The sequence below is a fragment of the Danio rerio genome, chromosome 13, assembly GCF_049306965.1.
Source record: "Danio rerio strain Tuebingen ecotype United States chromosome 13, GRCz12tu, whole genome shotgun sequence".
Classification (NCBI taxonomy): Eukaryota; Metazoa; Chordata; class Actinopteri; order Cypriniformes; family Danionidae; genus Danio; species Danio rerio.
In genome coordinates this window covers 19,211,326-19,228,078 of record NC_133188.1, presented here as the reverse complement: position 1 = coordinate 19,228,078, position 16,753 = coordinate 19,211,326, and the positions used below count along the sequence as shown (strand labels likewise).

At 34.1% G+C, this 16,753-nt stretch overlaps 1 protein-coding gene and 1 long non-coding RNA gene across 6 annotated transcripts in view; one reads left to right on the top strand and one right to left on the bottom strand.

Annotated features, from left to right (window-relative positions):
• lrmda (leucine rich melanocyte differentiation associated) overlaps positions 1-16,753 on the top strand; it is a 597,893-nt gene that overhangs the window by 221,621 nt on the left and 359,519 nt on the right.
• Positions 4,197-5,131, bottom strand: LOC141377000 (uncharacterized). The gene is made up of 2 exons (XR_012388744.1): positions 4,945-5,131; positions 4,197-4,824 (listed from the first exon to the last, which is right to left on the bottom strand). It is a non-coding gene; the product is annotated as an uncharacterized lncRNA (long non-coding RNA).

Sequence of the window (16,753 nt, the reverse complement as noted above, 5' to 3'; positions counted from 1 at the left end):
CATACCTCCATACATCCAAACATACATGCATACATTCATCCATACTGTACGTTTGTTTGTTCGTTCGTTCGTTTGTCCGTCCATCTGTCCATTCGTCAGTCTGTTCATTCGTCTATCCATCCATCCATCCATCCATCCATCCATCCATCCATCCATCCATCTATCCATCTATCCATCCATCCATCCATCCATCCATCCATCCATCCATACAGTGCATTCATCTATACATACATCCATCCATACATACAGTGCATCCATCCATCCATTCATCCATCCATCCACCCATCCATCCATCCATCCATCCATCCATCTATTTGGCTATCCTTACATTTATACATACATCCGTCCGTCTGTCTCTTCATCCATCCATCCATCCATCCATCCATCCATCCATCCATCCATCCATCCATCCATCCATCCGTCCATCCATACATACGTCCATCCATCCATCAATTTATCCATTAATCCATACATTCATCCATGCATCCATCTGTACAACCATCCATATATCCTTCCATACAAACATTAATCTGTATGCCCATCCATTTGTCCATACTTCCTTCTGTTCATCCTTTCATTCTTCTATCTGTTCATCTGTCCATACATCATTCAATTCTTCAAATACAGAGAAATAAACCATTTTGACTAGTGACACAAACCATTTCCTGTGTTGCCATGCTAATGATGTCATACCTCAAGTGGTGAAAATTACAGACTGTGCCTTTAATTTCAACAGAAAGAGTTTGAAATGTTTTCTTTTAAATGATACCAAACTTTTGCATTTACACCTCTGCATGTGGATTTAGGAAGCTTTTAAATATGGGTGGGCAAAATCCAGGCTGAAAGCCCAAAATAACACTTGGCTTTCAGAGGTTAAATATTTAGTTTAAAGAAGCAGCAAAAAAATAATAAAAATAAATAGTTAAAAAAAATGAGTGTAATCAAAGTCTCTTTAAGGCAAGTCATTTCACTTGGTGGCCATCTTTGAGATGCCTCTCGGGCCGTGTACTCAGGCATTCTGTCTGAATGGGAAAACATCAAATTCTCCAAAACTGTTGCCAAGCTTACGATTACATCGCATATTTGGAATCACCAATAAAGTTGAACAACAACCATCACATAAGTTTTGTTTCTAAACGTCTGAATCAAACAAGATCTGCATATTTTAAGGTTGCCCAGGCTAATGTGCATGCGCACTCGAAAGGAATGGGGTCACTACACAAACCTAATTTATGGCTGAAAATTTATGGGGAAATTAAATAATACATGTATATTTCATATCGTAGCCCCTTGCGATTAGCTAATCGCAACATTTCAAATTGCGATTCGATTTCGATTAATTGCACAGCTCTAGTGCAGTGCATAAATTATATTTTGTAATTCTTCTGAGTGGCTAATTTTTACACAATACATGCAGCACAGTTCTGATAAAACACTCTCTAGTATGTTCTGGCCCTTTAACTGTAGCCTATAATTATGGTGTTGAGTATCAGTGTCCTCTTCATTGTTCTGAGCAGTGTTGCCACAGCACTTAACACACTCTTTCTTTATGGCTGTATCATACCTGCTGCCTCCGGTACAGCTTTTTTACTGTAATGACCATATTTATGGCTTATTTGCTATTTTCAGTTTTCCCTTGAGCTGATGCGAAAGCTTTGATTCTCAAAACTCGTGGAAAAAGCAGACGGCGTGTCCTGGCATTTTAACTTGTGCCTGTTTGAGCCATTCACTCTTTGAATTCAGAACCAGCTGGAGATCAAACACAGCTCCGATTTATTAGGCTCAACTGCAGAGATGATATGTATGACTAATGCGTTGTTTGTTCATGTCAACATGCTCTTGGTCCATACACATACACGGCCCTTTCATGTTAGTCCACAGGGACACGCCGTTGTCTGCCAGCGATGAGTCTTAACTCAATGGAAAAAGCAGTTTTAGACAACGTCTGTCATCCAGGCTTTGGGAGGCTGCCATTGATTCTGGATCATTCTCCTAAAGACATTACATAAGTGATGTTTTAGTGGTGATGTGGTGCTGTGACCCGTTTTGTTTTACTGGTGATGTTTTGATTTAGTTTGCTCTGGTTTGATATTGGTTTAAAAGCTTAGTTTTTCTCCGTTTTAAAGTTTCTATGGCCAATTTTGCTTATTTCACTTTTACTATATGCATTGACATTTGGATGGAAACCGGTGCAAGCAGACATAGGGTAACTTGCAAACTGAACACAGAAAGGCCTCCTTGTTCAGTCAGGACTTGATCCAGCTACCCTCTTTTTATTTATTTATTTATTTATTTATTTATTTATTTATTTATTTATTTATTTATTTATTTATTTGTTTGTTTGTTTGTTTGTTTGTTTGTTTGTTTGTTTGTTTGCTTATTTATATTTTCATTGATTTATTTATTATTTATTTATTTATGTTATTATTAATAATAATATTATTTATTATTATTATTATTATTATTATTATTATTATTATTTTAATTAAAATTTTATTTTATTTATGTGTAATTTTTAATTAAATGAAATAGATTTATTTTTTATATGTTATTTTTTTGTTTTTTATTTATTTGTTTGTTTATCTATTTATTTTTTATTTTTTTTTATTGATTTTGGTTTTGCAATATTGTTTGCTTTTGTTTTTTCCCACTCCCTCCCTTTGGCTTATTCCCTGCTGTATTAGTGGTCACCACTGTGGAATGAATCACCAATTACTCTGGCATATGTTTTTCTGCCGGATGTCCTTATAGCCGCAACCCAACACTGAGAGTACAACTCTCAAAGCAGGGAAACACCCACATACTCTCCCATTCATACACTATGGCCAATTTTGTTTATATATTTTACTTTTACTACGTTTTTTAGGACTTTGATGGAAACCGATTCATGCAGACACAGAGGTAACTTTCAAACTAAACAATTTATTTTATTTTATTTTATTTTTTTTAAAGTTATTTTAGATTTGTGATTTGTTTTACTGTTTTAATTTTTTGTGTAAAGTTCCTGGTGGTGGTTTGGTTTAGTTTGGTTTAGTTTAGTTTAGTTTGGCTTGATTTTAATCAATTTTGGTTATGTAATATTGGTTTGCTTTTATTTTTTTTCTCACTCACTTTCCTTTGGCTTAACCCCTGCTTTTGAGTTTTTCAGTGGTCAGTAATAAATCGCCAATCAAATTGAATAAATCGCCAATCACTCTGGCAAATGTTTTATGGGCAGATGTCCTTCCTGCTGCCCTCAGAGCTGGGAAATACCCACTCACACTCCCATTCACACACTATTGGCAATTTTGTTTATATTTTTCACTTTTACTATGTGTTTTGAGACTGGGATGAAAACCGGTGCATGCAGACACGGGGAGTTACTTGCAAAAGCAAAACACAGAAAGACTTCCTAGTCCAGCCGGTACTTAAACCAGCAACCTTCTCGTTTTTTTTTTTTTTTTATTTAATGAAAAAGTTTTGTTTTGCATCTTTAAAGTTTTTGATGATGTTTGGTTCAGCTTTTGTTTAATTTTGGTGGTTTAGTTTTGATTTATTTGCTTTGACTTGCCTTGTTTTTCTTTCACCTAAGCTTTACTTAGATGAGGATGTTGTGTATTTTGTTGTGCTTTAGTTCAGTTTTGTATACTTTTGTCTCTGTAATATTTCTGGGGGTGTGGTGTTTTGTTGTGGTTTGGTTTTTGTTTTATTTTACATCATTCTTGTCATTTAGTTGGTTTTTATTTATTTATTTAATTCATTTTTTTACTTTTTGATTCCTTAATTTGTTGCTTTGTTTTTGTTTTTAGGAAGGTGCTTTGTTTTTGGTTGTTGTTTACTTGGTTTGTTTTGATTTTGTACTGTATGTGAGGCTTATGCTTTGCTTTTGCATTGTGTTGTTTTGTGAACACAAGGACACCTACTGTATATTTAGTTTTTTATTGTTCTCTGTCATTATTTAGTATAAAAAAAAACTCTATTTGTCCACATTTTTTTTTTTATCTTGACCAATTTATCATAGTTGTTTTACGTGTGTTTTTGTGCATACATACATATATTTATATGATAAAAGTTAAAAGACATTCATACAGTTTAGGTTTAACTCAAGTGGCCATATATTTGGGATGTGAGAAAGCATGCATTGTGTTTGTGTGCACATATACATATAGATCACATTTTAGATCACATTATGTATATAAAATATGTGAGTGTAAGTGTGAGTGTGTGCGTGTGTGTGTATCACCACATTTCTCCTAAATGAAAAACATATGGAGAGAGATGTCATTTGTTAAAGTGCAGTAGAAGGAGTGGAGCAGGCCAGCAGATGCCTCATCAAGAACACTCATTCAGAATGATGAATGTGGCCAAATACACATTTGTCCGTAAAACTTGCAGAGTGGATGAGCATCATTAAGCATGAGAAATAGGTGCAGCCCCGCTGAGAAGTGAGCGCAGCAAACAGATGTTGGGAATTTTTGCAGGCATCTTTCATCCGGAGGACCGTCATTAATAAACTTGAAGGTGATTCTCTTGTTTCCATTTAATAAGAGCAAGTAAAGTATGAGAGGCTGTGGAGAAAAAACGCTGAATAAACAATCTTACAGGGCTTTTTAAGTCACTGTCGGCAGCTCTTACGCAAACACAGGCTGGCAACCGACAGTTCGCCTCATTTGTATGACCACGTTCCTCGCCGGACCATTGTGTCTCCTCCCCTCCATATTGGGCCGATATGTTTTTTTCTTTTCTTCTGGAAACATGTCACCATCAGCCTGCAGCAATATGAATCGCTCTCAGATCGTACACTTCATCCCAAACTCATTTGTCTTCCCGTTTTTCGCTGTTGATCTGAAATAAGCACAAATGATCTCTTTATACAGCAACATGACAAACAGCGGGTCATAATGAACTGATGCGTCAGAGAGAGAGCGAGATGTAAATGTGAGTAAAGGCTGCTCGCTGTCCTACCTGACGAAGTCATTCATCAAGGATCTGCGGAGGGCTTGCAAATCAAGACTGTTGGCGAACTTGGCTCATGTTAAGTGGCACTGGCCCCGTTGTTGAAGCTCTATCACGGCTGAAGCTGTCTGCTTTTATAAACAGCCTCAGACGGAGAGGGTCTGCTATGAATAATGCTTAAGCCCTGAAGAATTCTGCAACCAATATATCTTAATACAAGTTCTTGGATTCCAATGGGCGGCCCACGCCTCCCTCTCTCCCTCTCTATTCCACCTCCCCGTGCAATTTTCTCTCTGAGAAACCACTGACTTGATTTTTTGCTAGCGCCACAGTTTACCTCCAAACAGGATTACATGCATATATCCCATGCAAATCAATAAAAGTTGTCAGGACCGTTTAGCCTGTCCCGCTTTGCTAAATGCAATTTATCACACGGCAAATCAACAAAAGGGAACAGGTTACAAATGGAGTCTGATCATCAGTGCTGGACGTGTTGTCAGATGCCTGTAGATGACATTTTTCATCTCCTTACTGTAAATTGTACTCATTCAGGATGCGCCGTGTCAGAAATGTAGCAGTTGCAGGTTTATTATATACTGCTGGGGATTTGTTTTTTGTATGTATGTATGTGTGTGTGTGTGTGTGTGTGTGTGTGTGTGTGTATCATGGTGGATATTTCACATTACTTTGTACTTTTTTGCTCTTTTAAGGTGGAATGTAAATGCGGTTCAATTGGTGTTTGTATTTCTCTGACCAGCTGAAGTGTGAGATTGATCCAAGTCATAAACTGTCATGTTTGTTCTGCTGGAAATTGGTGCTGTAGTTCTTGCGAATATTAACTGTGTCAGTCACTCTGGCGGATATGAAGGCTTTTAACATTTTACCCCTTTCACTATTTGACATCAAGAAACATGCGGCATTAGCAGTTATATTCAGGGCTTTTGTTTCAATGAAACAATAACTCTCCTGGTTGTCAGCCATTGCTTTTATGTTAAAGTAGATATGTTCAAATATGAAGTAAATATGATTATTTACAATACATGCGCATACACACATACAGTGCTCAGCATATATAAGTACAACCCTTACAAATCTATCTTTTTAATTCATATTTTTAAAAGGAAGTTAAACAGTACTGATGCCAAATCTGGAGCTTATCTAACAAAATTACTTAGGATAATTTTCCAAAAACTAGTACAGACTAACTTATATGTTATCATAAAATATTAAATACGCATTTAAAAAATAAGAAGAAATTAAGAGAAGCAAAAAAATAAATAAATAAATAAAAATTAGGATGTTTTTTTTTTTTAGGATGTTTTTTTATATTTAGCTTGAGTTTAATAGTATTATTTTTCAATTTCTAAATATGTTTGGTGACTAATATTTTTTTTAATAAATATATGTGTTTAATAAATCAGTTTCGTTTAAATGCACTAAATTGCCCATATTCACTGAGAAATGGAAAAAATATTCATTTTTTAAAAAATGGGGTGTACTCAATTAGGCTGAGCACTGTATACATACTGTACATACATAAATACTTGCATATGATCACTAAATGCCATACTGTATTTGCTGACTTACTGTGACATAGTTGGGGAAAATATTTTAGAACTTTTGTTTACCTCACTTTGTTTACCTTATTTGTATCGTGTCTCCAAAAAAAAAAAAAAAAAAAAAAACATGCATTAATACATCATACAAAAATAAGACTGCTTATCGTACAGAAATAAGAATGACTAAGTTTCGTACAGGAATAACAGCGCAATCTGTACATTTGAATAATCCTTATTTACTTTCATTGGGGATGACGTAATGATGGCTTAATGATGACATATTTATTTTTAGCTGCATAGGGCTTAAATAAAAATGGTGTTTTCGAATGAAGAGTTTGATTAAAGGTTTACAAGAACTTAAAGGCATTTCTTTGTGAATTTCCGACTAAAAATGGACAAATGATGGATTGGATTACTGGTTGGCGAAAATTGCATTGGATCAGTATGGCAGGGAGTGGTCATCTACACACTGCCCATACTGTTGAAAATATCTCCGCTGTCAAAGATTTTTAAGGACACAACATACAGTTGAAGTCAAAATAATTAACCCCCTGAATTATTAGCCCCAATGTTTATTTTTTTCCCCAATTTCTGTATAACGATAGGATTTTTTTACATCTTTTTTTTTTCCATTTCTAATAACTGATGTATTTTATCTTTGTCATGATGACAATAAATAATATTTAACAATGTATTTTTCAAAACACTTCTATTCAGCTTAAAGTGATATTTAAAGGCTTAACTGGGTTAATTAGTTTAACTAGGCAGGATAGGGAAATTAGGCAAGTTATTGTATAACGATGGTTAGTTCTGTAGACTATCTGAAAAAATATATAGCTTAAAGGGGCTAATAATTGTATAAAATTGTATAAAAAAATTAAAAACAGCTTTTATTCTAGCCGAAATAAAACAAAAAAGGACTTTCTCCGGAAGAAAAATTATTACCAGACTTACTGTCAAAGTTTCCTTCCCCTGTTAAACATCATTTGGGAAATATTTAAAAAAGAAAAATTCAAAGGGGGCTTCATAATTCTGATTTCAGCTGTGTATATCTATGCACAAAAGCATGCACATGATTCTAAACTGAGTGCTCAGCCAAACAACAAGTATAAAAATGTACATAAATATGGCAACACCTTTTTTTTTTTAAGAAATGATGTTCTGCTTTTTGTTTGCTTGCTTGCTTTTGTTGTTTATCTACTTTATTTTGTCTTACATTTTGTATATGTATCCTTTTATTCTATTTCATTTTTTATTGTTATATCTTATTTTTGTTAATGTTTTGTTTTTTTTCCCTTTTGTTCTTATTTAGTGAGTATTACAGTTGTTTGTATGTTTTAATTGTTATTTTATTATATTTTTTGTTTTTTTAACCTATTTTATATGTTTTTTTATTTAGTTTTATCTTAATTTGATCTCATTTTGTGTTTTCTTTTATTGTTTTATGTTTACTTTGTTTTGTTTTTGTTTCTGTCTTATTGAATCATTCATGAATTTGACATCTGATTACTTAATTCTTCATTTTTTCTTTTTTGTTTGATTGTGTTTATGACCTATTTCACTTGGAAATACACCACTTTACAATACAGTAGACTGTGAACAACATTTCATGTTGACCTTAATGCTATTTTTTCTTTCAGTCTTGACCTGCATGTTAATAATAACCATTTTAAACTCTTTGCCTGTACATTTGATCATATGCTGCTCAGTTTTGATGATATTTTTGCGCAGTTTTCTGGCATTAATAAATAATACTACCAGAAAATATCTTCATTTTTCAGATGAATGCGCACATCAAATGTTTATTTATCCCAGAGTGTGATGTTGCATTAGACACGGTGCCAAATAGTGAGTGATGAATTAATGACTATTAAATGTAAACAACAAATAATACAGAGAAATAATGAAAGCTATCACACACACACACACACTAGCTTGACATATAACAGTATGAAATGCATGTGATGAGGTGCTTCCACACATCATTGTTCAGGGTTATTTGCTTATATATTTGTAACATCTAATTTAAATGTTGGATGAAATGGCACGTCTCATTGGAAAGCAGAAGGAATGCTCCTAAATTGATGCCTGAAAATGATCTGCCTGACACCCAATCAATACAAGTGAATATGCAAGCGATGAGCTCTGTTATGCTGTCCTTTAATCAGACTAAGCGAAGTCTAATTGCGTATGCTTTCTGCAATTGCACCGAATATAAGTGCGCGTGTAAACCATCTGTGCTCGTGTGTTTAAAGCACCTTTAAATGATGATTAGCAGCGCACGCTATAATAAGCTTCTTGTTTTATTGGCCCTTTTTGACGTAATATCATTACTGTAGTGTGTCCCTTTTATGTTTTCTTTTCCTTTGAAAAATGTTGCACTCCGTCAGCGTTTATTTATTTAATTTCATTCGCCGAGCTTAATGATTTGTTTTGGTGGACTCGAAGATGTTTGATTTACTCCAGGCTTCTCGCAGTTCTAACATTATAGTGCTGGAGGAGGACTTTGTGTTCCACGTCTCCATTTAAAAGGCAATTAATTCTAGTTATGGAAATGTCATTGTGTGCATTTAAAGCCAAGTGCTTGGTAGCCGCGTACACTTGATTTTTATGGAGTCGAGTTTCCGTGAGTGTGTCATTCAGGGTTCTTCGACCCTGTTAATAGCAATCATGCCTTTAAACTGCGGTGGATTTCAGGCAGGGCATCATCTATTCCTTAGCCTCGTTCCGAAGATAAATTAGTAGCTGCTGAATAATGCAGTGAACCCTAATTCTCTTTGATTAGTAGTGAGTTAGATGATACTGACCCATTGAAATTGGTCATCAGCATAAATAATGACTGAATGTACTGATAAAATGCAAACTTGCCGGCCATCATAAATCAAACGAAATCCACTTGCTGTGGAAGTCATTGAAATTAGAAGTCCATGCTCCTATTAATTATGTTGCCTTCTGAAGGCGACAGAGTGATAAATCAGCCCTGAAAGGTACTCCAGTTAGGGAGTTGAGGAAGCGAGACTGCCTGCAAATGGCTTTGTATACCCTCCTAATTGTTTCTTAAACAACCCACCTCTAGAGGCATATCTGATAGCCGAGCTATGGAGAACAGCTCACAATATAGCAGCGGTCCACATGCAGGTGGACTCTAGTGTCAGCTTCTTATTTGTTTATTTTAGTTCCTCGTTCCTGGGTTTGATTTGCAAATTTCTAATGTTCTTTTTAGGATCTTTCAAGTTTCAAATCGCATCTGGACAGATTTGTTTTATGCATTTTGGATCCACCATATAGTATTTGATTTTAACGAGTGTGTGCTAAATTCATAGTTTTATAGTATTCTGTTATTATGTGTACTTTTTATTAAAATTACATGCATGCAATTGTGTCTGTCATTCATTTCAATGTTATTATGTTGCTTTGATGATGATGTAGAATCCATAGTAGCTGATAGTCTGTTATGTGTAGTTGCATGAAATGTGTTGCTTTCTGCAATGCCACTGTGTCAGCTTTGTCCATTTAAAACACTTGTTTTTCTTACCTTGTTGTCCTCTTTCTTGTTTTTATTTTTTGTTGGTCATTAGTTTAAATATTTTAATTTATTTTTTATTTAGTGTTCATTGTTATACCTGCATAATGCGACTTATTTCAAGGATACAGAATCCACATAACCTGTATATTGTTCTTGAAGGTGGGTAACTTTATTTTTTGTGTAAACTGTCCCTGCCATCGCCTCACAGCAAGAAGGTCACTGGTTCGAGCCTCGGTTGGGTCAGTTGGCATTTCTGTTTGGAGTTTGCATGTTCTCCCTGTGTTTGCGTGGGGTTCATCCGGTGTAGGTGGTAGACATGCGGTATAGGTGACTTGGATAAGCTAAAATTGTCCGTAGTGTATGTGTGTGATTGAGTGTGTATTAGTGTTTCCCAGTGATGGGTTGCAGCTGGAAGGCCATCCGCTGTGTAAAACATATGCTGGATAAGTTGGTGGTTAATCCGCTGTGGCAACCCCAGATTAATAAACGGACTAAGCCGAAAAGAAAATGAATAAATTAATGTATGAACTGCCCCTTTAATAACAATACCATCATTACTTGATTTAGTTTAATCAATGAAATAATCGATCATGATCGTGTGAAGGATTAGAGAAGATTGAATTTAAGTCAACTTTATTAGATTTAAGGGAACACACAAAGTATTAGACCTACTTTTTAATTCCTGTTTTTAACAAGTATCTGCTAAAGGACAAATTTTTATATTATTCTGTTATTGTATTCTGTGACATCTACATACATGTAATTGTGCCTGTCAATAATTTCACACATATTAGTGTGTCTAATTGCACTGTTGACATTATCGGTACTTTATCCTGAGGATTAGTTTACCCAAAATGGAAATTGTATCAATAATTACTCAACCTCATGGCTTTCTGAACCCATGAGGACTTTGTTCATCTTCTGAACACAAATGGAAACATTTTAGATGAAATCCGAGAACTTGCTGGCCCTCAAAGACTAGAAAAGGAAGCAGAAACATTAAAACATTCCATGTGACTTCAGTGGTTTAACTGTAATCATGCAAAGTTCCAAGAACTGCATCAGAATTTTTTTAAAGGTTTTTCCCCTTTATTTGATGGGACAGTACTCTCAAGCCGGGAATCAAACTCTGTCACTTTGAGCACCTCGGTCCTACTTTATGTTGCCGCACTTAACAACTAGGCTCTTAACCATGAGGCTCTTTGCAAATGTTGGCTCGTGCACATTTACTGTTGTCAATAAAACATATTGCGATAGAGTCTGGAGTGCAGTCCATAGTATTTACCCATAAACGTTACACCCTGATCTGACTATACATAGACAAACTAAATAATTTTTACAGTCTTTGCAAGATATAAGCACATTACAGTACATTATATACAACTTATTTTTAAGTGCCATATTTGATTAATAGTTTTTGTAAGGCTATATAATAATGGATTGGGTCATTAAAAATAAACAATCATTTAAAATAGCCTTCCAGTTTGTTTGTTTGTTTGTTTGTTTTTTGTTTGTTTGTGTGTGTGTGTGTGTGTGTGTGTGTGTGTGTGTGTGTGTGTGTGTGTGTGTGTGTGTGTGTGTGTGTGTGAGTGTGTGTGTGTGTGTGTGTGTGTGTGTGTGTGTGTGTGTGTGTGTGTGTGTGTGTGTGTGTGTGTGTGTGTGTGTGTGTGTGTGTGTGTGTGTGTGTGTGTGTGTGTGTGTGTGTGTGTGTGTGTGTGTGTGTGTGAGTGTGTGTGTGTGTGTGTGTGTGTGTGTGTGTGTGTGTGTGTGTCTGTGTGTGTGTTTGTATTTATAACCCTAGATCACTTATGGCCCTTAATCACTGAGTGGTACAGTATGGTATGGTATGAGTCAGTATGAGTCACCTTTATCAGGCTTGCGTTTCCACTGGCAAAAGACTACCAATAGTATTAATAAAATAGTAGTAATAAAATGTCGAAGTAAAGCTATACGGGTCATTCACATATCATATGAGACGCACTTCTCACAAAATAGATGCTTTATACACATAAATACTTGTGTATAAATGTTCATTACTAACCTTTCTTTGAACATGATTTGTATTTTAACTGCCGATCAATAATGCGAAATAGCCTACTGTAACGTCTGCGATTACATAAAATAAATAAGTGCAATACGAACACATACAGCCCCTTACAGTCTTAAAAATGTTACCAATTACAGAAAAACTACACACAGCATTATTTAGTCCTTATTTGGGTTTAAAAACAACACACAACATATAGCCCGCAGTTAGTGCAAACCTCTCATCTGCATCTTTAATCTTCACCAGCACATGTAACCTCTTGTTAGAAAGTAATTCCATCATTCCGAGTTCATAATAGTCTAAAAGGTGATGATAACAGTTAAACATTGCAGAATGTTTATGTTTGCTGAAAAAATGATTTGCTCCTTAGTTTTTTTTTTTCAGCTTCTCCTTAGTTTTTTTCCGCACTTCACTTTCCCGTTTGTTAGTTTCTGACAGGATCAGATGTCAGAAGCACTTCAATAATCACATGCACGTTATTATCATCAGCTCAAGAAGTTTGTTATTTCAAATATAGACGCGATTGCAAGTAACAAAGCAAAACCGATTGCGCTTTAGACAGCCTTGTAAAAAAGTACGCGATAGAGTGGAATCTGCTCTTCTTTTTGGTTTCTTTTTGTGTATATATATATATATATATATATATATATATATATATATATATATATATATATATATATATATATATATATATATATAACCCCAATATCAATCTTTTACTTTGTGATTTCAGTTTATAAGTACAGTTCATGAAACTTCATGAGATTTTATGACTTCCAAATTGTCTTGCAAACATTTTCTGCTTAAAGACATTACAGTATAATAAAACAGTATAATAAAATCAGTGTTTTTATGTTGTGTGTTTTTATATTGCTTTGGAGTCGGAATACGTCTGTCACCTCTGCCTTTACGTGTTACTTTTAGCTTCAAAATATCACCTTTCACTGAGAAGAGAAGCCAAGTGTTGGTAACCGACCCAGGGGGATAAAAAGGCGTTGTTTTGAGATTGGGTGCTCCTTCAGGATGGCCGTGTGCTTTTTGGCTGCAGGAGCCACAGCCTCATCAATCACACTGCGCTTATTAGGTTGTCCTCTTGCTGAAGGGAGCCATTTCAGAGGGCCGCTATTATAATAATTGCATCCCCGTGTTTTATGTTAGATTTGGTTGTTTTATAACATATGAGAAGTTCTAATGAGGTCAAGTGTGTCTTTTTGAAGATAGCCAGCTTACTGAAAGCCTGAACTAACATGGCTTTATGAATAGATTTCTGTAGGTTTTCATGTTAAGGATGCTTACATAACTGTTATTGTTATCAATTGCTCAAAGTCTGGAAGATCACTCACACAATTTGCAGTTTTAAGTTGATCTAATGATTCTTAATCAATTAATTATTGATATTTTTCACTTAAATAACATTAAAGGGGATTTTAAGTAAAAGGTTTGTGTACCCACGTATTATTGGTTTTCTCATTTTTTGTTTTAAAAAAACTGAAAATTGAATAAACTGCTCGTTTATGTAAAATGTAAACCTTCTCATAAACATAAATGTTCATCACATTTTGTTCTTACACACAAAATGAAAATGCGATAAAACCAAAATGAATAAACAGCTTTAAAAAATTTGTTCTCTGTGTGGGCGGAATGTATATGTACATATATATATATATATATATATATATATATATATATATATATATATATATATATATACATATATAAATTAACTAATTAATTAACAGTTTCAGCATGTTGGGATTCACAAGTGTTTTTTGGTCCATTTACTGTTGTGAATTGCATTATGGGATATTGATCTGTGCTCTGTCGACTTTTGATTTTGAAGATACAACTCTGCAGTTTAACAAAGTGACTTTTATTGACTTTTTAGTAGTTTTAAATAACATATAGTATAGGAAATGATATACAGAGAAATAATTCTGTAAAATAACAGAAAATGCACTGGCAGTTTATTACAATGTTTTTATAGTGTTATATACAACAACAACCCAAACAATATATCGCTTTAATATTAAAGTCCCTTCTTTGGAGTTTTCAAAATAAAATATTGTTGGAAAAGAAATCAAGGTCCCATAATGTAATTCAAAAGCACAAAAGGAGGGGAAATATCAAATAAAAACAGAAAATATGGAAAATATGTATAATATAAATATGATATTTCTATAGATGATGCTACCCTGCCACATAAAGTTCATTAAACTGGCTCTCTAACAGATATAATTTACATTTACATATATATATATACAATTTACATGCATATACAATTGCAATGATTACTAAAAAGCACCAAACCATATATATATATATATATATATATATATATATATATATATATATATATATATATATATATATATATATATATATATATATATATATAGTTTGATGCTTTTTAGTAATCATTGCAATTGTTAAGGAATCAGTTTTGTCTAAGGAATAAAGATATTTAACCAGTTTATATATTATATTATATTATATTATATTATATTATATTATATTATATTATATTATATTATATTATATTATTTATTATATTATATTATATTATATTATATTATATTATATTATATTATATTATATTATATTATACTACTAATAATGAATGCTTTGCTGTGGGTCCATCTTATAGTTCCTATTCTTAGTGATATGTGAAGTCCTTGAATATATGTATCATGAAATATTGAGACTTGTGAGAGAGAGGCAGTATCACTAGTCAGTGTTTTTTCTTTTTTTCTTTTTCCAATCTTACAGTAAAATGAAATTTCCTACCGTGCTCAAACGGCATTCTGGGTGAAGAGCCATCTTTATTACAAACAGATCCTTGCCTGTGATTAAATATGTTCTTTCTCTAATAATATATCTGCGACATCATTTTTTAAGCGCAGACTGTTGCTCAAACCCAGTGGTTAATCCAAATGCCATCCATCAGATCTTTATATCTGGATTCAATCATCTCATTTTGCAGGAGCTTTACTCCCTCATTTTACATCCAGAGTGAATTAATCCGAACGCAAGCCCTTCTCTAACCAATCACCTTCATCCAGGGTCCCACAGAAACCATTTAAGGGGAAATATGGCGGCGGGCCTGGCCTCAGGTGTCAGTGTCGCCGTGATGAATCGCAGGGAAAACATATTAAACCCGTGATGTGTACAACCTGTGTTTGTAGCTCCACACTCCGTCCGCACGCCGGGCCAAAAAAATGAGATCCTCCAATAAAAAGCCTATAAACATGGCTGTGTGCAGTGAACATAAAGACAGGCCTGTCCCGGCGAAATTGATTTATTTGATTCTATGACATTTTAGTTGTGGTTGTTATGTTATATTTATGAGGGAATTGCTAGAGCCTCTCATTATGCTCTCCTAATTTATTTTACATACTTTTATGGCCACACGTGCCTGCTGGGGCTTTATTGCAGGCGTTTCTGAAAAAGGGGGGGGGGGAAGGCGAGTACGTATTGATTGAAATGTATGTGTTAATAGCTGGGATAATGATTTATTTGGACTGAGTTGAGAGAATGTGGTCCGGAGCAACAACAACTGCACCACTAAGACAGATGCTGTGCTCACTGGTGCCCATTTGTCCAGTGGTGGTAATCACCTAGAACTAGATATTAGCCCATAAAATCATGTTGCTTTGAAGATGATGAAGCACTTCGTAGTAGCTGATGGTCAGTTATGTGTAATTGCATGGAATGTGGATGGATAGTTGCTTTCTGCTGTTTACACTGTGTCATAGCTTTGTCAGTTTATGACTCTTGTTTTTTTCTTGTCTTATTCTCTTCTTGTTTCTTGTTTCTTTTTTTTTTTTTTTTTGCTTTGTGTGTGTGTTTAATGTTATAATGTTGTTTGATATTGTACTTGCATAATGTGATATATTTCAAGGATAGATAGTCCAAATAATCCTTATCTTGTTCTTGAGGGTGAGTGAATTGTCCCTTTAATTGCATCATCATTATTACTTGATTTTGTTTAATCAATAATAGTTGATCGTGATCATGTGAAGGATTACTGACCATTTGAATTTACCTTCAGAGACAGATTTACCTTTTCTCAGCACATGTTTTTTCATTTTGAAAAAAATTTTATTAGAAATTTATTCACAGACATTTAAAAGAAAAAATTTCCTAACACTAAATTGTAGAGTTTGAAGGGGCATGATTTTCTCTTTGTTTTGTAAATAATATTACAAAACCTTACTGGTTTACAATCATATTCTCCTGCATTAGAATTCACTTCATATGGTTTTGAAAATGTTGTCTGTGAATGCAACTTTTAAAAGAAAATTACTTGTTTTAACATCTTGCTCTTATTTTAATAACATAATTGTGGCTAAGAGCATCCTGACATAACTCACCATGCCTTTTTCCACTTTCCACTGTTTTTAAAGTATGGTCATCTGTACTATATCTACTGTATGAAACCACGTTTATAAGTGACATGTTCTGCAAAGTCTTCATAGGAAATAAATCTGCTAAATATATAGGGGGATTCAAAAAGAATACCACAGCTTTGAATATATGTATTTAATAATAAAAAAAATACATGATGGAAATTTGGGTAATTAATCAATGTGAAGAATATTTAACCCTCTATGGCATGATTTTTTGTTTTATGAGGAAAACAAATATTTCACCCTAATTTTGTGGTGCTTGGGTCTCTCTTATAATAAA